A 22793-nucleotide genomic window follows, 5' to 3' on the forward strand; every position below is an offset into this window, starting at 1 on the left:
TTCGCTCCGTGTGTGCGCTGCTGATAGGCTGACAGATTGCACCTCCCCACTGTAAATGCGGGAAAGAGAAAAAAAAATGGAGATCTTCATTATTTCTGCAGAGATCCATCCCCTGCCCCTCCCCCCGCCCCGCTGTACACTCAAACTGCGTATTAACATAAATTTTCAGCATTACTGAGAAAAAATCCAGTTATGATTTTGGTGCACGAACAGTTATCGAACATAACCTCAAACAGCCGAATTTTTTTCAAATTGTTCGTGTTCGCCGAACGGCTCAAACACCGCCCAAAACAGCTCGAATTTGAGATTGGCGAACAGTTCGAGTCGAACACCGCTCATCTCTAATCACAACTCCTTTCTGTAAAATGTTCTCCTCCTCTTCGGTACCAACCATGGGAGAAAAGCTGCGAGATAAAGCATCAGCTTTAACATTCTTAGTACCCGGGATGTAAGTAACAGAAAAATTAAACCGCAAAAAAAAAAGAGCCCACCTAGCCTGATGGGCATTCAAGCGCTTGGCAGCATCTAGATAGATCAGATTCTTATGATCAGTGAAAACCTGAATGGGAAATTTAGCACCTTCCAAGAAATGACGCCAATGTTCAAATGCGAGTTTGATAGCCAACAATTCCCGATTACCAACATCGTAACTAAGTTCCGTTTCAGAAATTTTTTTCGAAAAAAAAGCACAGGGATGAACCCCATCCTTGTTCTCCTGAGACAAATCCGCACCGACCCCCACCGAAGAAGCATGAACCTCAACCAAAAAAGGCTTGGTCTCATCAGGCTGCATAAGGATGGGGGCAGAACTGAACCTCTCCTTGAGATACACAAAAGCTTCCATGGCCTCAGTAGTCCACTGGACCGCATTCGCACCTTTCCTGGTGAGATCGGTCAGCGGCTTAACAATTATAGAAAAATTCTTAATGAATTTTCTGTAATAATTGGCGAAACCCAAAAATCTCTGCATCGATTTTAAACCAATAGGCCTAGGCCATTCTTGCACAGCCTGAACCTTCACCGGGTCCATCTCAAAACCCTCGCTGGAGATAATGTAGCCCAAAAAACTAATTCTCTGCATAGCGAACTCGCATTTCTCCAGCTTAGCAAAAAGTGAATTGTCACTTAATAACTGCAATACCTCACGTACGCTCTGCCAATGAGACTCCAGATCTGGCGAATAAATCAAAATGTCATCCAAATACACCACCACATTCTTACCAATCAAAGGTCTCACAATGTCATTAATAAGGTTCTGAAAAAACGCTGGTGCATTGGTAAGACCAAAAGGCATAACCAGATTCTCAAAATGACCCACCGGGGTGTTAAAAGCAGTCTTCCATTCATCACCCTCCTTCATTCGCAACAAATTGTATGCTCCCCGGAGATCAATTTTAGAGAACCACTTGGCCCCCACTAACTGGTTAAACAAGTCAAGAATTAAAGGTAGTGGGTAGGAATTGCGTACGGTAATTTTATTAAATTCCAGACATGGACGTAAACCGCCGTCCTTTTTTTTTTACAAAAAAAAATCCAACAGCCACAGGTGACTTAGAAGGTCTAATGTGACAAGCAGCCAAGCTCGTCTGTATGTATTCCTTCAAGGCCTTTCTTTCAGGGATAGTAAGATTAAATAAGCGACTCTTGGGAAGAGTAGCTCCAGGAACAAACTCAATGGTACAATCATAGTCCCTATGAGGAGGTAGAATTTGCGACTCCTCCTCTGAAAAAACCTTCCAAAAATCCTGAATAGGTACAGGTAGTTCCCCTCTTTCCACAGCAGCAATGCGACCGTTACAACATTTATCATAACACTTCGGACTCCAAGATTTAATCTAATTAGTAGACCAGTCCAGTAAAGGATTGTGCAGTTTTAACCAAGGCAAACCTAAAAATACTGGAGAAGGTAAATTATTCAATACCACTAAATCCAAATTCTCTTGGTGAATACCATTAATAGTGAGGAGAAATTCAAAAACCTTGTGAGTAGCACATTTCAAAGGAGAGTTATCAACAGCAACCACAGAAATAGGAGATGACAAAGGTTTGGGTTCCAATTTAAGTTTTTCCAAAAATCCCTTATCAATCACATTCAGTGTAGAAGCACAATCCATAAATACCTGAAATTCAATAAACTCCTCCTGCAATGAGGTACTCCCTGAAAGAAATACTCCCTTAGAGTTTAAACAAGCAATACGGGTGTAACTGACCTTTTTTTTTTCTTTGTTTAACAGAAGCCCACAGTTATTAACAAAATGGTCAGATTTACCACAATAAAAACACAATCCCTTGGAAAACCTGCAGTCTTTTTCCTGAGAGCGGAGTGACATCGCCCCAATCTCCATCGGTTCTCCGTCGTCCGAGCAGACCCTCTGATGACTAGGAGCTGCCATAGCAGGAGTTTTCTCCTCATTAACCCTGGCACGCAGTCTCCTGTCCACCCGTATAGCTAATTGCATGGCTTCTTGCAAGGTTCCAGGTGCTGGGAAAGCAATCAGCAGATCCTTAACCCTTTCACTTAAACCAGCAAGAAACAAACATTTTAATACCGAATCATTCCATCTCACTTCAGAAGACCACCTTCTAAAGTGTGTACAATAATTTTCAACATCACCTGACCCCTGCTTTAAACGTCTCAGTTGTGTCTCAGCAGAAGAGACTCGATCAGGATCAGCATACAACAACAGCATAGCAGAAAAAAATCTTCCACTGATCTAAAACACGGATCATTAGGTTGGAGAGAAAAGGCCCATCCCTGTGGTTCCTTGCGCAAAAGTGACATGATAAACCCAATGCGCTGTGATTCATTCCCAGAGGACCTGTGTCTCAAACGAAAATATAATAAACAAGCTTTTTTAAAGGAAAAAAAATCTTGTTGTTTACCATAAAAAAAATCAGGCAGTCCTACCTTCGGTTCAACAAAATGCGCTCCAGGACAGCTACTCACATGTTGCTGGAGGTCGGCCACTTCAAGAGACAATTCCTGCAGGCGTTGAGCCAATTCCTGAACAGACACCATGCTGATCTCTGGATCTCTTTCCTTAGGATTTTTTTTTGATTTTGGGCTGGACTTACTGTTATGATCTGCTACAATAACTAAGGAAAGGTAGGAAAACTGTCCCTACAATAGAGCTAAGCTGATTCCCTACGATGCAGTGGGCAACCTGTTCCTTGTGAACAGACCCGCCTTCGTCCTCAGCTAGTCTGAACGCAGACCTATAGATATAAGGGAGGGGTCCCTAAAAGTACTAAGGACAGGGAAAAAATTGGACACCTCCTAGCAGAAGTTGTAGCAGAGCAAAAAGACAAACAGACAAAAATACTTAGAGGCCCAAGGACCAAGCAAACTATAGAGATAGTTACAAAGCACCTGGCTAGATTAAGAGTCAAAGTAACACTGAAGTCCAGCAAAGCCAGAAGGGCGGAGCTGGAATAAATAGGCAGCAGGTCACATGACCACAAAATAGAAAAAACTAACAGGAGGGTTCTAACATCAGCGAGATGTACTGCCCCTGTCCACAAGCACTTGTCCACGTGTCCGTGGTTAAGTGGACTTTACCGGTAACTGCGTTGTTGAGAGCACGGCTAATGTTTTGGGACACGTGCTTGTGTAATGCGGGGATGGCACAGCAGGAGAAATAGTGGCGGCTGGGGTACCGAGGGACAGCCGCCGCCATCAGGTTGCTGAATGCTTCTGTCTCCACGAGCCTAAAAGGCAAAATTTCAAGCGCAAGCAGTCGTGAAATGTGAGAATTTAGTAGTGTGGCCTGTGGGGCGTTGGCTGCATATTTACGCTTGCATTCTAAGGACTGGGGTAAGGACAACTGAACGCTGCGCTGGGACAAGGACATGGACGTGCTTCCTGATGCTGCTACTTGAGAGTGTGCAACGACAGGTGCAGGGCAGGAGGCGTCTTCGCATGCACCATGGACTGGGAATTGGCTTGCATGCACAACAGCGGAAGAAGCAGTGGTGCCACCCGCAGACACTGTTCCTGAACCCTGGGGTTCAGCCCACAAAGTCAGGTGCTTTGCTGCCATGTGCCTGATCATGCTGGTGGTGGTCAGGCTGCTAGTTTTGCCACCCCTGCTGATGCTGGCCTGGCAGGTGGTGCAAATGGCCTTTTTGGGGTTATCGGCAGAGTCTTTGAAAAACAACCAGACTCGGGAAGACCTAACAGCTGTACTGGTAACTTCCTTCGTGTTGGTGTTACGGGGAACGGTTGCCTACCTTCTGTCTGCAGCCACCACACTGCTTCTTCCTGCCTGTTGGGGTGCTCTGCCTCCCTCCCCCTGTGTGCTGCTGTCCTCGCTCTGCATGTCCTCCTGCCAGGTTGGGTCAGTTACTATATCATCCACCACCTAGTCTTCCAGTTCTGCACCCTGGTCCTCCTCCTGACTTTCTGGCAATTGTGCCTCATCATCGTCCACCTCTTGTGACACTTTCCTACCGTCGCCTTCATGTGACTGTGGCTGCTCAAATATTTGGGCATCGCTACACGCGATCTCCTCTTGCCCTGCTTCACGTGGACCGGGCTAGAAGCCCGAATCTATAAATGGAAAAGTGAACAGCTCTTCAGAGTGTCCAAGTGTGGGATCAGTTGTCTCTGGGTACTCAGCATGGTGGAGGAAGGAGGATCAGGGTGAGGAATATGCGGTCCAGACTCAAGGCTACTGAGACTTGACCGTGTGGAAGACAGAGTGGTGGTGGTGGCTAAGTGACTGAAAGCATTGTCCGCTATCCAATCAACAACCTTTTGACACTGCTCTGGGTTCAATAGTGGTGTGCTGCGGTACCCTAGAAATTGGGACAGGAAGGTCAGGCGAGAAGATGTGGGTGTTTGCTGTTGCACAATTTCGGCTTGTCCACGGCCTCTGCATGCACCATTACCATCACGTCCAGTTCCCCGTCCCTTGCTACGTGCCTTGCCCATTTTAAATGGAGGACAGTATCTTCCACGCTCACTACAAATGACTGAGTTTGTTTTCCAATAATTTTTATTGATAAATTTTTATAAAACAGGGGTAGGATGAGGGGGTAAATGGAAGCTTAGGAGAATGGAGGGGAATGGGGGTAGAGAAGAAAAAAAAAAAAAAAAAGGAAAAAGGCGGGGGAGGGAATGGGGAATAAAGGAGGACAATAAAGCGGACAAATGATAGAGGGAAAGTATAGTATCATAAACATAATGAAACTTTAGTACATTAAGAATAATCATTATAGAACAATTATAAGGAATAGTAAAGAGTAACCACTCATTATTCACCCACTAGAGTACGAATCTTATTTTCAAACAAAGAGACTTTAAGAATAAGCATCAGACCAAAGATCCCATTTCTTGCTATGTTTAGGAAGACAATTGTTTATAATAGCAAATCTTAATTCGAATTCCTTGTGTGTGGAGATTATGTCAATAATATCAGATATTTTGGGAATGTCTGTTTTCTTCCAGAAAAAGGCCAAAGAGTTTTTGACAACAAGAAATATGTGAATGAGGAGATGCCTGCAATGAGGTTCCAGAGTTTCTAGATCAAAAGATAATAGGGCCATTTGTGGAGTGATTTTTATTGACTTGTTGAGTAACCGTTTTATGATGGAGGAGATTTGATCCCATAAGATTTTGACTTTCGGGCAGGACCAGAAAATGTGTAATAGGTCAGCTCTAATTCCACAATTTCTCAAACACAAAGGAGCTGATTCAGAGCTAATATGGGATAACCTATAGGGGGTATAATACCATCTGGTCAAAATTTTATAATAGGACTCTTGGAGAGATGCTGATATGGTAGCTGAGTAAGAGTAGTTTATAGCATCTTCCCATTGGTCTAAATCTGGAGAGATTTTTAAATCAGATTCCCATTTGGCGAGATATGAATTCTCAACGAACTCAATGTCATTATTAAACCATGAATATAAATTTTTTGTGCCCCAAAACAAGATGTGGTTAATATTGCAAAGAAGTTTACTTGAATGTTCGGAGATTTTGGGTTTATTGGTTAGGAATTGTTTTATATGGTCTTTTAAAATCATAAAATGAAAAAAATCGGATGAAGGTAGGTTAAATCTGGTTTTTAACTCAGAATATAAACAGATGTTGTCACCATTGTATACATCTTTTATTTTTTTAAGGCCAAGATTCGACCAATGAGAGGGAATTAGGGAGTTGTTAAGAGAAGCTATGAATGATAAAGGAAGAGTTTTAATGATGTCGAATTTTTTTGCTTTCTTTCTGGGTTTTGATATTTTTTCCCAAGCGGAAATCGTAGCATAGAAAATAGGGTTGTTAGAGTAGTTGGGAGAGTTTTTAAATAATTGTTTATATAGTAGATCACAAGGAGGGGAGTTATTATTTTGGTGAAATTCCAGATTGTACCAGGCAGGAGGGTTATCAGTAACGAACCAGTAAGAGCTCTTTTTGATTAAGTTGGCCCAATAATAGGCTGTAATGTTAGGGAGACTGGCGCCGCCATTTTGTTTTTTTTTATATAGGATGTTAGCAGGGATTCTAGATTTTTTATAGTCCCAGATAAAGGAATTAATTTGGTTTTGTAGTCTCAATAAGGAGGATGAGGGAATTGTAGGAGGAAGTGTTCTAAAAAGATATAGAATTTTGGGAAGGATAATCGATTTAATTATTGATATTTTACCGAGCCAAGAAAGATAATGGTTGCCCAAGGCCACTAGATCCTTAGCTATGGTAGTGCTTAATTTATCGATATTGAGAGAGATCATAGAGTTAATATTTTTAGAAATTGAAATACCTAAATACGGGAGTTCATTTTCTGACCAGGAAAAAGATGAGAGGTTTTTAATTTTATCTATGGAGTGGTCATTTAGATTGAATTGAAGAATTTTAGATTTGTTTTCGTTGATCTTAAAATATGAGATTTTAGAAAATGCGTTGAGTATTTTGGTGAGTTCAGAAATAGAATTGACAGGGTCAGAAAGAGTCAGGAAAAGGTCATCTGCGAAGAGACCAATTTTGTATTGACGTGAAGGAATCGGGATTCCAGATATTTTTGAATTGTCCCTTATTGTTTGAGCTAACGGCGCCTTTGCAAGAGCAAAAAGGAGAGGGTATAATGGACACCCTTGTCTAGTGCCATTGGACAGCGTGAATGGTTTTGAGAGATGATTATTTACAAAGATACTAGCGCTAGGATTTGAGTAAAGAGCAGAGATAAAAAGAAGTGATTTGTTGTTAAAGTCGAATTTAAGGAGAGTTGAATTTAAATAGCTCCAGTTCAGTCTGTCAAAGGCCTTTTCGGCATCAAGGGTGAGGAAAATTGCGGGAAGCTTCAAGGAATTGATCAACTTAATAATATTTATAATTCTCCTTGTTCCTTCCGTGGCCTGTCTGCCACCGACAAAACCAATTTGGTCATTGTTTATAAGGTATGGGACGGAGTTTTTTAATCTATTTGCTAAAATTTTTGAATAAATTTTTAGGTCTGTATTAATCAGTGAAATTGGCCTGAAGTTTTTGACCTGGTCTAATTTGACTTTAGATTTAGGGATTAATATAATATTTGCTTTAAGCCTGGGAAGAGGCTAAGTTGAATATTTGGGTCATTTTTGGTATTAGGTGTTTGCTAAAAATTTTAAAGTACTCATTAGTAAAACCATCAGGACCAGGAGCTTTGTGTTTTTTAAGATTTTGGATGGTATCTTCGATTTCTTTTTCGGAAAACGGGGCAGTTAATTGATCTGTAATGCACACGCCCGGACTGACTGGCGTGTGCGTGTTTAGTGGTTCCATGGTGTGGTGTGCCATGAACCGGAGAGTGCCTGGAGGGGCGTAGCTAAGTATCTGCTCGATCCGACCAAGGTCGCACGACGGCATACGACGCCAGTGCACCAGGGAGGAACCGAGCAGAGGGACCAGGGTCTACTCAATGTCAGACTCCTGACACGGCTGTTGACCCACACCGGGAATACAGGAACAGGCAGGCTAGAGTGCAGGCTGGGTAGGGTCCAGTACAGACTGGGAGACGGGTTCAGAGCCGCAGATGCGGTAATCAAGCGGAGCAAAGCGAAACCGCAGACACGGTGGACAAGGCCGAGCAGAGCAAAACCGCAGACGCGGTGGACAGGGCTGAGCAGAGCAAAACCACAGACGCGGTAGACAAGGCTGAGCAGAGCGAAACCGCAGACGCGGTAGACAAGGCTGAGCAGAGCAAAACCGCAGACGCGGTAGACAAGGCTGAGCAGAGCGAAACCGCAGACGCGGTAGACAAGGCTGAGCAGAGCGAAACCGCAGACGCGGTAGACAAGGCTGAGCAGAGCGAAACCGCAGACGCGGTAGACAAGGCTGAGCAGAGCGAAACCGCAGACGCGGTAGACAAGGCTGAGCAGAGCAAAACTGCAGACGTGGTGGACAAGGCAGAGCAGGCAGGAACCGCCGAAGCGGTAAGTAAGACAGGACAGAGATAAATCGCCGAAGCGGTAAACAAAGACAAAGCAAAGGGGACAGGGCTCTGTTCACACGGAACAGACTGGAAAAGAAAGGCAGAACCAGATACACACAAGGTACTTGCAAAGAAGTAGCGAAAGGACTCGAACTCACAAACGGAAGTACAATGACAACGAGTAGAAGTTAGGTGCAGGTTCAGACTCTACAGAAAAAGGGAACAAACGGACATAAAGGCAAAACAGGTAAGAAGCTAGGAGATAGTTCAGACAAGAACAGATACTGCAACAAAATGCAAGAACGAGCCTAGGTAAAGTCAAGTGCTGGTTCAGACACTGCAGAAAAAGGGAGCAAGCGGACATAAAGACAAAACAGATAAGAAACTAGGAGACAGTTCAGACAAGAACAGTTACTGCAACAAAATTCAGGAATGAGCCTAGGTAAAGCCAAGTGCTGGTTCAGACACTGCAGAAAAAGGGAACAAATGGACATAAAGATAAAACAGGTAGGAAGCTAGGAGACAGTTCAGACAGGAACTGTACTACAACAAATACAGGAGCGAGTCTGGGTATGCGGCCCCCAGAAGGCGAGACGAACAGGCTAGGAGTGTGTTCAGACAGGCCTGGAAGTACAGCCTCCAGGAAGGCAGAGAGACAGCTGGCTAGAGTGCACAGACAGGACACAGTTCAGACACAGGAACTGATACCGTAAGGCAGGAAACATAGACAGGACCTGGCATGTCAGCGACCAGAAGCCAACTGACAGAACAAGATGCTCAGGCAAGGATTCCAGGGAGGAGCTGGGTTAAATATCAGGTGACAGATAGCAATAGGCTCAGGACGCATTAGGGGTGTGTCTGCAGCAGCTACAAGAAACAGGAAGTTCAGCGGGCGTCGCCCTAAACAGCAAGAGCAAAGCAAAGCAGACAACATGGAAAGAAGCCAGAGTGGCAGTCTGGACTGGAGATCAAGTGCGCGCTCTTGCACAGTGGGAGATGGACCACTATGTAAGGACGCCGCCAGGTATGTTACATGATCTAAGTCATAAGGGTTAATCTTGGGAAGATTAGTGGACGAAAGGAATGTTTCGATATAATTTTTATTTGGTTGTGGAGAGAGAGGATTGAGGTGTAGGTTATACATTTTGAGGTAGTATTTTGCAAAGATGTCCGCGATCTCTTTTGGATGAGATGACGGAACCCCTGTGGAAGAAATGATTTTGTCAATTCTATTTTTTAATCTATTGGATTTTAGACAACACATCATAAATCTGGTTGGTTTGTTTACAGAGGTATAGAAATTGAATTTAGAGGATTTGATCATCAAATCGTAGGAGGAGAAAATTTCACGTTTTAATTCCTGTCTGAGATTGAAAATTTATTTTTGAGTTGATATGGAGGGAGAGGAGGAGTTGAGTTGGAGGTCTTCTTTGATTTTTATTTGAGATTGCAAAGAGGTTAGTTTGGCTCTGTATTTTTTTTTGTGTCTGGGCGAAATCTGCATCAGGACCCCCCCTCCTAAATGCTTTGTGAGCATTCCAACAGGTGAAAGGATCCATACCCTCGGTACAGTTTTCAATAAAGAAATTACTTAAAGCAGAATTGATTTCTTCTGTATATTTAGGGTTTTGTAGAAGAGAGGAGTTGCACTTCCACAAGAATTTATTTTGGAGATTAGACCCTAATGAACAGTACAGGAGAGTGATCGGAAATAGTTCTTGGAAGGATTGTAACTTTCATAAATTTGGGAAGAGAGAACACATCAGTAATGATAAGATCAATTCTAGAAGCGGACAGGTGCACGTCGGAAAAATGGGTATATTCGATAGATGTTGTATTGATACAGCGAAAGACATCGAAGAATTCGTTTTTAAAGATCCAATTATTGAGAGAGGCAGCGGTATATCGAGTTGGGGAGGGGGAATCTAGATGACCTTCCGGTACAATATTAAAGTCGCCTAGCAGAATTAAGGCACCTTTTCTTACTAGTTGGATTTTCCTCATAAGTTTGTCCAAGAAAGAAATATGTCTTTTATTGGGAGCATAGATATTAACAATGGTGCTCAACTGATTGTTCAGATAGCAGATCAAGATATGATATCTGCCTGAGGGATCACAATGCTCTTCTATCAATTCAAAGGGGATCGAGTTTTTTATTATTGTGGCTAGTGTTGAGCCACCCCCGTAGTGCTCGAGTTCGGTTCGGTTCATCGAACACCCGTATGTTCGCCGAACTGTTCGTCGAACTGTTCATCGAACACCTTCGAACACCGTTAAAACCAATGGCAGGCAAACAAAAACACATAGAAACACATAGAAAACATCTTCAAAGATGTCCAAAACCTGACAAACTGCTCAGAAGACACAACTAACACATGGAAAAGTGACAAGTACATATAGTCATGCGAAAAGAAAAGAGGTGGAGGAGTAAAAGGAGGGGGAGACACAGATATAGGCATGTCATGCCCTTCTAAAACCAAAAAAGTGCGAAGACGACATGGCCAGTCCGTTCCTGCCCGTGCGACCTCCGTGTCGCCGGGTTTGTGCCAGAGCTGCTTTGGACCCTGACGGCCAGCCCCCCTCTCCCAATACTGGTGCCTGTCCGCTGGTGGGTCGAGCGAGCCTCCCTGTGGTGGAGGCAGGTCTAAGCTTTTTAATTTAAATTGTCTCTCTAATTTGAATGAATACACTTTAAATCCTTTTACAAGGATCTATTGGAGGGCAAGTCTCATGCCAGCAGCCGCGTAATTCCAGCTCCAGTAGCGTCCACTAAAGCTGCTGCAGTTAAAAAACTTTTATAAGGATCGAGCTCGGCGGTCCAACGCAAGGCGTCCTACCGCCAGTCCCAGCCCCTATGCCTTGGGGTGCCTCCTGATGCTCTTCACTGAGTATCCCGGGGTCCCGAAGCATTTCCTTTGAAAAAATGAAGTGTCCAAACTACAGGTGGTGTAGCTTGCTTAACAGCTGGGATAATCCGCTGACTAGCAGACACTGCTACTAGGCACAAAGTATTTCCTGGGCTAGATGAAGTTAAAAATTTGTAATTAGATACTCTCGTTGGATGCTGAGAAAGCATTCCATAGAGTCTCCTGGCATGCCATATATTATTCTCTTAAAAAGCTTGGGGTAGGGGTCTAGGGGATCCTTTTATAGCCAAAATCACGGCCCTGTATCGCAATACGTCACCTAGGCTGGAGATAAATGGAACTGTAGCACCCCAAGGGCTCGGTTGCTACAGAGGTATTGCACCTCAACCAGAGGTGTGATATCTCACTCTCAGGGAAGGATGGAGTGTGGATCAGGACCCCGACACCTGCATGCATTACACCACATTGCCGTGGGGCAGGGCGACCAATATGCCCCTGAGATGGGCATGACAGTCCCTGTCCCTGGCTGGAGTGGGGGGAGGGAACACCGAGGAAGGGGAACCCTGTAGTGCAGGAGCAGGGAGGAAGCAGTTCCTGGGTGCATTGAGAAGGGAGTATAAAAGGTGGGCAGCATCTTAGTTCAGTGCAGAGAAGTCTGAGCAGAAGTGACAGGGAGCAGGGGCTCTGCATGAGCTCTGCTCCGGAGGCGGGCCTAGTAACAGAGGCCCAGGCCTGGAAGAGGGAGAAAGAAGGAAGAGGAGCGGAGAAGGCTCCAGGAACGAGGAACGAGGGGATCCCAGGGGTGCGGACGGGTGAGTCACCACCGCACACCCGAATCCACCTGCGTGGAGGGGTCAGGCTAAAGGGGGAGACCGGTCCCCGAAACTAGTGGAGGCGGGAAACGACCCTCAGCTAGAAACCGGAGGCTGTGACATTTTATGTGGCGCAGCCCCTCGCTACACCCGCTAGGAAGGCACCACATAGGGTCAGGGAAACTGGCGCCAAGTTTACCAAGAGGAGGCCCGAGGCAGGCGGACAGAAGCGTTGGTAAGAAAGGCCAGACAAAGGACACACAAAGTTATCTTGGAGTTGTCTGAGCCCCTCACCTGGTGAGCACAGTACGACGTGGGCAGCTGTTACCTGCAGAAGTGGTCTGGATAATAAGAACTGTGAGTAAAGGCCCTGGACTGCATCACTGACACTGTGTCGTTACTGCTGCTGCCCTGCACCATCACCCCCATCCTCCACATACACTGCCCTGAGGCTATACTCCTCCCGTGGGGAGTTATACTACGCTCTGCTGTACCCAGAACACCAGCCTCAGCGGTCTGCCCTGCAGCGGCGGTTCACTCTGACCGCAATCCACGGGTGGCGTAGTCGGACATTTAAACATCAAAACCGCATAAATAGTTCCGCAACTGGTTTGACCGCCCTGAGCCACGGAACCGGGTCGCCGCCACGGAGACTACAACCACCAGCATCCACCAAAAAGGGTCCGGCTCTGGGTGTCCCAAGGCCCAGGGGGCGCGTCAGAACATTTTCATCACCTTTCATAATCACCAATGGGACAAGGCAGGGATGTCCTCTGTCCCCTCTCTTATACATCCTAGTGACGAAGCACCTGCTCTCATCAATTCGCCATAACCCCAATATTAGGTGGATTGAGGTGGGAGGCACCGAGTACAAGTGCTCTGCATTTGCTGATGATGTCCTAGTATATATCACTCAATCACATATATCCATCCCTGCTGTTATGGCTGAAATAGATGACTTTGTTACATGGTCAAATTTTAAAATCATTGCAGCGAAGTCTGAGGCCCTCGATGTCTCCCTCCCCAAATCCATACAGGATTCCATCCAGTCCAACTTTCCCTTTGCCTGGCCCTCACACTGTATCAAATACTTAGGAATTCCTATTCATAGAGACCTCTCCCGTCTATGTTATCTTAATTTTGGGCCCTTTATTGAACAACTCCATACAGACCACGGTTGGCAAGTTAGAACTGTAAGATTCACTACGTGAACCACTGGTGTTTTGTGGAAAAGTACATGTACACTGTGTTCCAAATTATTATGCAAAAAGTGTTTAGGAGTGATAAGGGAAGAATTTGTTTGTTTGTCAGTTAAACTCATTGATGGTGATGTGTGTCAGGGCTCTTTATATCACTGTAAGCAATTGCAGACACCTGTGCTAATTAGTTTGGCAGGTGTGTCCAATGAAAGGCAAGACTACTTAAGAAGGCTGTCCCACATTATTAAGCAGCCTACATTTTCTGCCAAAATGGGAAAGAAAAAGGATGTGTCGGCTGCTGGGAGGCAACAAATTGTGGAGTGTTTAGGTCAAGGCATGACTACAATCAACATTGCGAAGACACTTCATCCTGATCATCGCACAATCAAGAAGTATGTAGCTGATTCACAGTACACACGTGTGCGTGCTGATAAGGAAAAATTGAGGACTCTTTCCTACAGGCAATTACGTCAGGTTAAAAGAGCAGCGGCAAAAAAGCCTTGTCATAACAGCAGACAAGTTTTTGAAGCTGCTCGTGCCTCCAACGTCACCCGAACAACAAGATGCAGAGTCGTTCAGAGGTTTGCAGCTGTGCGTAAGCCATCCTATCGACCTCCTCTGTCCACTGCACACAAGCAGAAACGGCTCCAGTGGGCCAAATAATACGTGAAGACTGACTTCAAAACTGTTTTGTTCACCGATGAGTGCCGTGCAACACTCGATGGTCCAGATAGATGGAGTGGAGGATGGCAGGTTGATGGACACCCCACGCAAACACGGCTACAGCGCCAACAAGGAGGAGGTGGAGTAATGTTTTGGGCTGGAATCATGGGGAGAGCGATTGTCGGCCCCTTTAGGATCCCTGAAGGGGTAAAGATGAACTCCATAATGTATGTGGAGTTTCTCAAACAGCACTTCCTGCCATGGTTCAAGAAGAAGAACCGTGTATTCCACAGCAAGATCATTTTCATGCATGATAATGCACCGTCTCATGCCGCACATAACACATCTGCATCTCTGGCTGATATGGGCATAAAAGGGGACAAATTTATGGTGTGACCCCCATGCTCCCCTGACCTCAACCCCATTCAGAACCTCTGGAGCATCATCAAAAGGAGTGTCTATGATGGCGGGAGGCAGTTCACATCTAAGCAACAGCTCTGGGAGGGTATTCTGTCCTCATGCAAAACAATTGAAGCAGAAACCATCCAAAACATGACAAATTCAATGGACGAGACAGTTCAGAAGCTCCTTTCGAACAAGGGGTCCTATGTGCAAATGTAACATCACCTAGAATAAAGTTTTGAGTTGAAAACTGTTTGATTTCAGTTTCTAATAACCTGTTAATGCTTATAATTTCAAAAATGACCATTTTTTTGTTCTTTATTAAAATGAAAAGGTTGATCGAAAAGTGTGGGGGATCTAAGAGTGTGGCAACCCAGTAGTAAGGATTACTTCGAATTCTGACAATCTGAGGGTCATGTTGCAGGTAGTGCAGCAAGAAGGCACTCATGTGTCTTGCACATCTAAGAGACCCAAAATTATTTTCCGGGCTAGATGCAACTGAAAATTATTATTAATTTGAAAGCTGGTGGAGCTTAGTATAGATGGCCTAATAGAATCACTACTGCACACTGCTACAAAGCCCAAATTATTTTCCAGCCAAGATACAGATAAACATGATTAGTAATTTTAAATCTGGTGGAGCTTAGTATAGATGGCCTAATAGAATCAGTACTGCACACTGCTACAAAGACCAAATTATTTTCCAGCCAGGATACAGATAAACATGATTAGTAATTTTAAATCTGGTGGAGCTTAGTATAGATGGCCTAATAGAATCTGTACTGCACACCGCTACAAAGCCCAAATTATTTTCCAGCCAAGATACAGATAAACATGATTAGTAATTTTAAAGCTTAAAGCGGTTGGTGAGGTGATTTTAACAAATCATCAAGCTTTTACTCTCCCCAGGATGACACAGGGGTATAAAAGTCGTTTTGGATCCATCATTTGTTCATCTTTATGAACGTGAGTCTGTCTACATTATCAGTGGAGAGCCGCGTGCGCTTATCTGTCAGCACACCACCAGCAGCGCTGAACACACGTTCAGACTGAACGCTGGCTGCAGGGCATGACAAGATCTATAAGGCGTAAGTGGCAAGCTCCAGCCATTTATCCAGATTGGAAGCCCAAAAAGAGCAAGGGTCTAGTGACACAGTCATGGCTTCAATGTTTTCTTGGAGATACTCCTGTACCATCGCCTCTAGGCGTTGACTATGTGTCAGACTTCTTGTCTCCTGTGGCCCTGCAAAGGATGGGCTAAAAAAGTGGTGAAATGACTCCGCAAAATTGATGTTACCAGTAGATACTGTGTTTCTGTTACGGTTTGAGTGCTGAACACTCGACGGTCCCACGGTTGGCAAGTTGGGACTGTGAGATTCACTACGTGCACCACCGGTGTTTTGTGGAAAAGCACATGTAAGATTCTGCAACAGTCTCTGCTGATACTCCTGCATGCGTGCATCCCTTTCTTTGGCAGGAATAATTTCTGCAAATTTACTTTTGTACCGGGGATCTAACAGTGTGGCAACCCAGTAGTCTGGATTATTTCTAATTCTCACAATTCGAGGGTCATGTTGCAGGTAGTCAAGGTCTCCCTCATCTGATGAGTCTTCCATCAGTTCGTCCTCCACTTCTTCCTGGGCTACTGCACCTTACTCACTAGTTTGGCTGCTACCATGCGCCCTGGTAAAACCATCCGGCCCACCATTCCATGCCTGCCGCCTTGGTGCTGCCGACCGTCTGGACCTTGCAGATGTTAGCCCTTCCGCATACAACTCCTCCTCCTCTACTTCCTGCGCCTCCTCTTGTGCAACCACCTGACTCCGAATTCTGTTTAACATGTGCTCCAGCATGTAGATCACCGGAATAGTCATTCTGATAATGGCATCGTCAGCACTAAACATCTTCGTCGCCATTTCAAAACTGTGCAGAAGGGTGCATAGGTCCCTGATCTGAGACCACTCCTCCAGCGTGATTTGCCCCACCTCTGGATCTCGTTGGTCCAGGCTATACGTCAGAACGTATTGCACCAGGGCTTGTCGGTGCTGCTACAGTCGCTGCTACATGTGCAGAGTTGAATTCCACCGGGTAGGCACATCGCATTTCAGCCGGTGAAGTGGCAGGCCCAACAACTTCTGTAGAGATGTAAGTCGCTGAGCTGCGGGATGCGAACGGCGGAAGTGAGCACACAGTGACCGTGCCCTCTGCAGAAGGCCATCTAGTCCGGCATAGTGGGCTAAAAATTGCTGGACAACCAGGTTCAACACGTGAGCCATACAAGGCACGTGTGTGACATTGCCCCGGCGAAGGGCCGCACCCAGGTTTGCAGCATTGTCGCACACGGCCTTCCCTGGTTTCAGGTCCAGTGGAGACAACCATTCACGAAACTGGTTCTCCAGAGCTGACCACAACTCCTCAGCTGTGTGACTCACATTTCCCAGACATTTCAAAGTAAAAACTGCCTGATGACGTTGAGCCATGCTGCCAGCATAGTAAGGAGGTGTGCAGGATCCCTTCTGCGCAGTTAGAAAGCTTGTGGCATGACCAGACAGGCTTTTGGTGCAGGTGGAGGACCGAGAGAAGGTTGAGGAGGCAGAAGCAGTGGAGGAACTTTGAGATAAAGAGTATTGACGCACAACTCGTGGGGACCGCAAGACTTGGACAGCAGCCCCTTGTCCTGCTGTCACCATAGTTACCCAATGCTCAGTCAGCGACATGTAACGCCCCTGTCCATGCCTACTCATCCAAGTGTCTGTGGTGAAATGCACCCTGTCACACACAGAGTTTCTCAAAGAAGCGGTGATGTTGTGTGCGACATGCTGGTAGAGCGCAGGCACACCTTTCTTTGAGAAGTAGTGCCGACTGGGCATCTGGTACTGGGGCACTGCGACGGACATAAGGTCTCAAAAATCCTCTGTGTCCACCAGGCGGAAAGGAAGCATTTCTGTAGCCAAGAGCTTGCAGATGGTGAAATTCAACCTCTTAGCTTTCTCATGGCTAGGAGGAAATGATCTTTTACTTGTCCACATCTGAGGGACCGAGGGCTGGCTGTTGTGCTTAGACGGGGTTGAGAAGGGTGTCCCCGGCAAACTGCCGGTCTGTGAGGAAGATGCAGGCGGACATGTTAGGTTGCCTTGATCCAAAGGTGGTGCTATCGATGTCGGAGAGCGCTCAACACCAGCTGGTGTTACCACCTCCAAAGAAAATGATGACCTGTCAATCACGCTGGCTGTTGCGGGTAAAGAGGTGGCAGGTCTGCGTCCCAAAACAGGTGTGACTGCTGTCCCCCCAGTCACAGAGGATGAAGAGGCCGCAGATGCACAAGATGGGGCAGACGGCGGTTGGCCCGGCCGGCTAGGCCGCATTGTAGCACAGTGAGCTTCCCACTACAAATTATACTTCATGTCCATGTGCCGGTTCATGCATGAAGTACTCAAACTATGTATTTTTTGGCCTCTACTTAGCTTTTACTGACAAATGTTACAGATAACACCCATGCGACCTGAAGAGCCACCACGACTTGTGGTCAGAGGCAGAGTTGTGTTTGAGGATGCAGTTGTTGACGTGCTTCCAGTACTACGTCTCTGTCCAGGAAGGCGCAACCTGACCTCGCCGTCAATAACATCCTCCTCCACCTCCTCTGCTGACCTCATCTGTTGGCTGACTGTGGGTTGACTGTAAGTGGGATCTCCAACCTCATCATCATCACTCTGTGTGTTATCACACCCGTCGTCCTCAGAGCCAACCTGTTCCTGCCCTGACAAAAAACTAAAGTTGTCGCTCCAATCAGGTATTTGAGTCTCATCATCGTCTTCCTCATTGTCTCGACCAACAGGAGTTACAGTTTGGGAACGAGGTTCTACATTATGGTCAGAACCTTCTGCGTCTGGTCTTGGATCCGACTCATAAAGATTCTGGGCATCAGTGCAGATCATTTCCTCATCTGGATTCACAGAAGGTCTGGAGCCGACCTCCGATTCCCTGGCTATAGTATGAGTAAACAGCTCTGCAGACTCAACCATCTGTTCTACCCCATACTCAGACGGGCAGCTGGAGACTTGGGAGCTGTGAGGAAGCAAGTGCGATTGGGGTGACACCTCTGAGGACTGGAGTATTTGTGATGTTGAAGTTGAGGTGGAGGAGAGCCCACTTAAAGGAGCACTTGATATCCGTTGAAGCACCTGCTGTTTTTGTGCCTCATCTGGAATTTGTAGCGATTCCCGTGTCCGTAGGAAAGGGATCTTATCACATTGTCCGCTAAAAGAAGTAGACATTTTAGTTTGGCTGGAAGATGGTCTTTCTTCTGCAGATGTTACTGTTGCTTTAACACCTACCCCATGGACACAACCTTTTTTCCCCTTCCGAACACGCCTATTCCCCTTTCCACCAGCAGCAGGTCTTTTTCCACTCATTTTGGTGGTTAACTAATTCACAACTCTGGAGTTGTTTGCACAAAAAAACAATAAATGGGAACCGAGCAGAGCTGAGTGGCCAAACTGTGGTATTAGGCCAAAAGTATTGGCTGGGTTAGATGCAGATAAAAATTATATTGAATTTGCAACCTGATGGAGGTCAGTATAGATGGACTAATAGAACAAGTCCCACACACTGATAGAAGCCTAAATATTTTTTCAGAGCTAGATGCAGAAAAAAATTATATTGAATTTGCAACCTGATGGAGGTTAGTATAGATGGACTAAAAGACCAAGTCCCACACACTGCTAGAAGCCTAAATATTTTTTCAGAGCTAGATGCAGAAAAAAATTATATTGAATTTGCAACCTGATGGAGGTCAGTATTGATGGACTAATAGAACAAGTCCCACACACTGCTAGAAGCCTAAATATTTTTTCAGAGCAAGATGCAGAAAAAAATTATATTGAATTTGCAACCTGATGGAGGTCAGTATAGATGGACTAATAGAACAAGTCCCACACACTGCTAGAAGCTGAAATATTTTTTCAGAGCTAGATGCAGAAAAAAATTATACTGAATTTGCAACCTGATGGAGGTCAGTATAAATGGACTAATAGAACAAGTCCCAAACACTGCTAGAAGCCGAAATATTTTTTCAGAGCTAGATGCAGAAAATAATTATATTAAATTTGCAAACTGATGGAGGTTAGTATAGATGGACTAATAGAACAAGTCCCACACACTGCTAGAAGCCTAAATATTTTTTCAGAGCTCGATGCAGAAAAATATTATATTGAATTTGCAACCTGGTGGAGGTTAGTATAGATGGACTAATAGAATGATGCTATGCCCAAAAGGTTTTACTTCACTAGGTGCAGTAAAAAAAATTGTATTCTATACACAGATGGTGTAGCTTGCAACACAGATAGGCTACTCCACTGACTAACACACTCTGCAATAGACCAAAAAGGATTTGCTCTGCTAGATTTAGCCAAATGCTGTGAAAAAAACTTGCACAGCACTGGCACTTACCTGCCTGGCAAAAAGTGATAGGAACTGATGTAACCTAGCCCTGAAAAGGACTGCAATTACAATTAGTCTTTACTCCCAACCTATCTATTTAAGAGCACAGATCTGCCTGATAAAAGTCGTATGAAATGACGTAACCTAGTCCTTAAAAGGACTGCAATCACAACTCTTCCCTACTCCCAAGCTATCTGTAGATTTGTGCGAAAATTGGCTTGAAATTAAGAAAGTATAGTGCACACAGCAACAGCGGTGCCGTCTAACACGCAGCTGCAGCAGTGAGAAAATGGCGGCGACGGGGAAAATGGCTGGGTCTTATAGGGCAAGGACATGTGACATACACTGCCAATGACACATGCCCTTGCTTGTGTGAAAAAAAGCAGTTCGCTCCGGGTGTGCGCTGCTGATAGGCTGACAGACTGCACCTCCCCACTGTAAATGCGGGAAAGAGAAAAAAAAAATGGAGATCTTCATTATTCCTGCAGAGATCCATCCCCTGCCCCTGCCCCCGCCCCGCTGTACACTCAAACTGCGTATTAACATTAATTTTCAGCATTACTGAGAAAAAATCCAGTTATGATTTTGGTGCACGAACAGTTATCGAACATAACCTCGAACAGCCGAATTTTTTTCAAATAGTTTGTGTTCGCCGAACGGCTCGAACACCGCCCAAAACAGCTCGAATTTGAGATTGGCGAACAGTTCGAGTCGAACACCGCTCATCTCTAATTGTGGCAACTCCCTCTTTTTTGGGGTGGTTTAAGGATTCGAAGATATTGGGAAAATTCTTATGTGAAAATTTAGGGTGGTTTGTTTGAGAAAATTTTGTTTCCTGAAGACACAACACGTCTGCGTGACTGTTGTTGATTTCCTTCCAGATGGAGTGTCTTTTGTTTGGGCTGTTTAGGCCTCTCACGTTATATGAGAGAAGTTTAATACTCATGGTGTGATGGGTGCAGAGAGGAATAAGCTATATTAAATTCTTTGGGTGTTATGTGAAATGATAATGGGAGTCTGGATAGTTGATTTGACAAACTAGATTTTAGGGTGATTAATGAGGCAACAAATAAAATACAAAGACTAATACAATATAGACAAGTAATGACTGATAATAATAGTGAATACCAGTGAGAATATTAATAAATCACAAATAGCAAATTGCAAATATAAACTGTAGATATAAACTTTAGAACAAGTCCTCCTGAAGGAACCCAACCCGGTGGAGGGTTCTACTTCTTAGTGGGGAAAGTTCGTTAATGAGGACCATGAAAGTAACAACGGAGAATGAAGAAATCCTGATAAAATTGAATAAGTATAATCATTATATGTATACAATTTTTTTTTTTTTTTAATTATATATAATTAATTATACCATGCTACAAAAATATAACATAAAGAAGAGAATCTTAACACAGAATAACCTTTTGGGATCAATGAACCTGAGAAAAGATAAGGATTTAAAGTTAAACCATTCAGCGCTTGACCGTAGGGGAGGAAGTTTCTTTAAGATAAGCAATGAAATTAATTCCTTCATCAGGAGTGAAGAACGGGATTGTTTTGCCTCTGAAGAGTATCAGGAGTTTTAAAGGAAAACCCCACCTGTAGAGTATGTTATTACTTCTGAGAGAAGCTGTAACTTCTCTAAATGCTTTCCTTCCTTCAATAGTTGCTTTAGAGAGGTCAGTAAAGACCTTGATATGGCCATAGGGGTCTGGAAAGGTTTTGTTTTCCTTGATGTAATTCTGGATTTTTTCTTTGGTATTATAGAAGTGTATTCTTAAGATGATATCCCTTTGGTTGTCAGAGGGGATAGATGATGGTCGGGGTAACCTGTGGATCCTGTCTATGTTTAGATCATAGCTGGATAATGATGGAAGAGCCTTTTTGAAGATTGTTTTGACATATTCAGCTAGATTATTTTGGGTGACGCTTTCAGGAATTCCTCGCAATTTTAAATTATTCCTGCGGCTTCTGTCTTCCAAGTCCGCTATTTTGGATTTAAGATTTCGGATTTCTTGGTGAATGCCGTGATTGTCTTTTCAGAGAATTTCAGTTTTTTCCTCAACCTGAATAATTCTTTTTTTATTGTCCTCAAATTTTTGGTTTAGGGTGTCAAAGTTGGATTGAATGAGGACGGCTTGTTTTACAAAGCCGAGATTCATTTTCTCATTGAGCGTTTTTGATGGATTATCTAAGTATCTAGTGAAAGAGTTCTCCTCAGATCCAAAATCGATATCAGAGTTAGAACTGGGTGACTGGATATTAGAAGAAGATTGACAATCTTTTTTGAAGCGTTTTTTTTCGGGGCTGATATTGGGTGAGAAGTCAACGAATTCATCTTCTGATGCTTCGCGGGATGAGTTTAAGTGGCCCCAGTCTCCTGGCTCTTTCCTTTTTGCTGAAATGGATGAATCCATTTCTTCTGCAAAGGCGGTATTGAACGAAGGAGGTATGTTTTTATTTTGGGTAGTAGTTTTATCTTCTTCTCTTTTAAGAGGCGATCTGGATTTAGTTGGGCTGGCTATGTTAGCTGAATCCTCTGATGATTTAGAGTAAGATAGGCAGGAGTGTGATTGAAATTGAGAGAGTTTCTCTCTCTGAGGTTTGGGTTTGTTAGAAAAGTCAGAGGTTTGTTAGCGGAGGGGATTTTGTTTTTAGCGCCACTCATTTTGGTAGGTGTAAAATAGTATTGAGAAGTTTAGACAAGACAATGGCGTTGAGGAGTATGAGCGAGCAATATAGCGTATTAAAGCAATACAGTGCAGTACAATTTTACAAATCTGATACAATACACAGCTTGTTTGAATATTAAGGCGTTGACAGAGAAAATAAACCAGTCATGCAGACCAGACCGTGACGAATCCGAGGCGTTATGTTACTTGTAGCAGCTGATAACGGAAATAGAGGAAATGATCTTTGTTAGTCTTTGGCCTCAGTGTAGAGACAATAAAGAGAAAGTTAAGGACCTGAAATAGCGGGTTGATAACGATCCGTTAGTGCTTT

This window comes from Phyllobates terribilis, unplaced genomic scaffold (genome assembly GCF_046119375.1).
Source record: "Phyllobates terribilis strain yellow unplaced genomic scaffold, ASM4611937v1 Scaffold_4__5_contigs__length_816908805, whole genome shotgun sequence".
NCBI classification, from domain to species: domain Eukaryota; kingdom Metazoa; phylum Chordata; class Amphibia; order Anura; family Dendrobatidae; genus Phyllobates; species Phyllobates terribilis.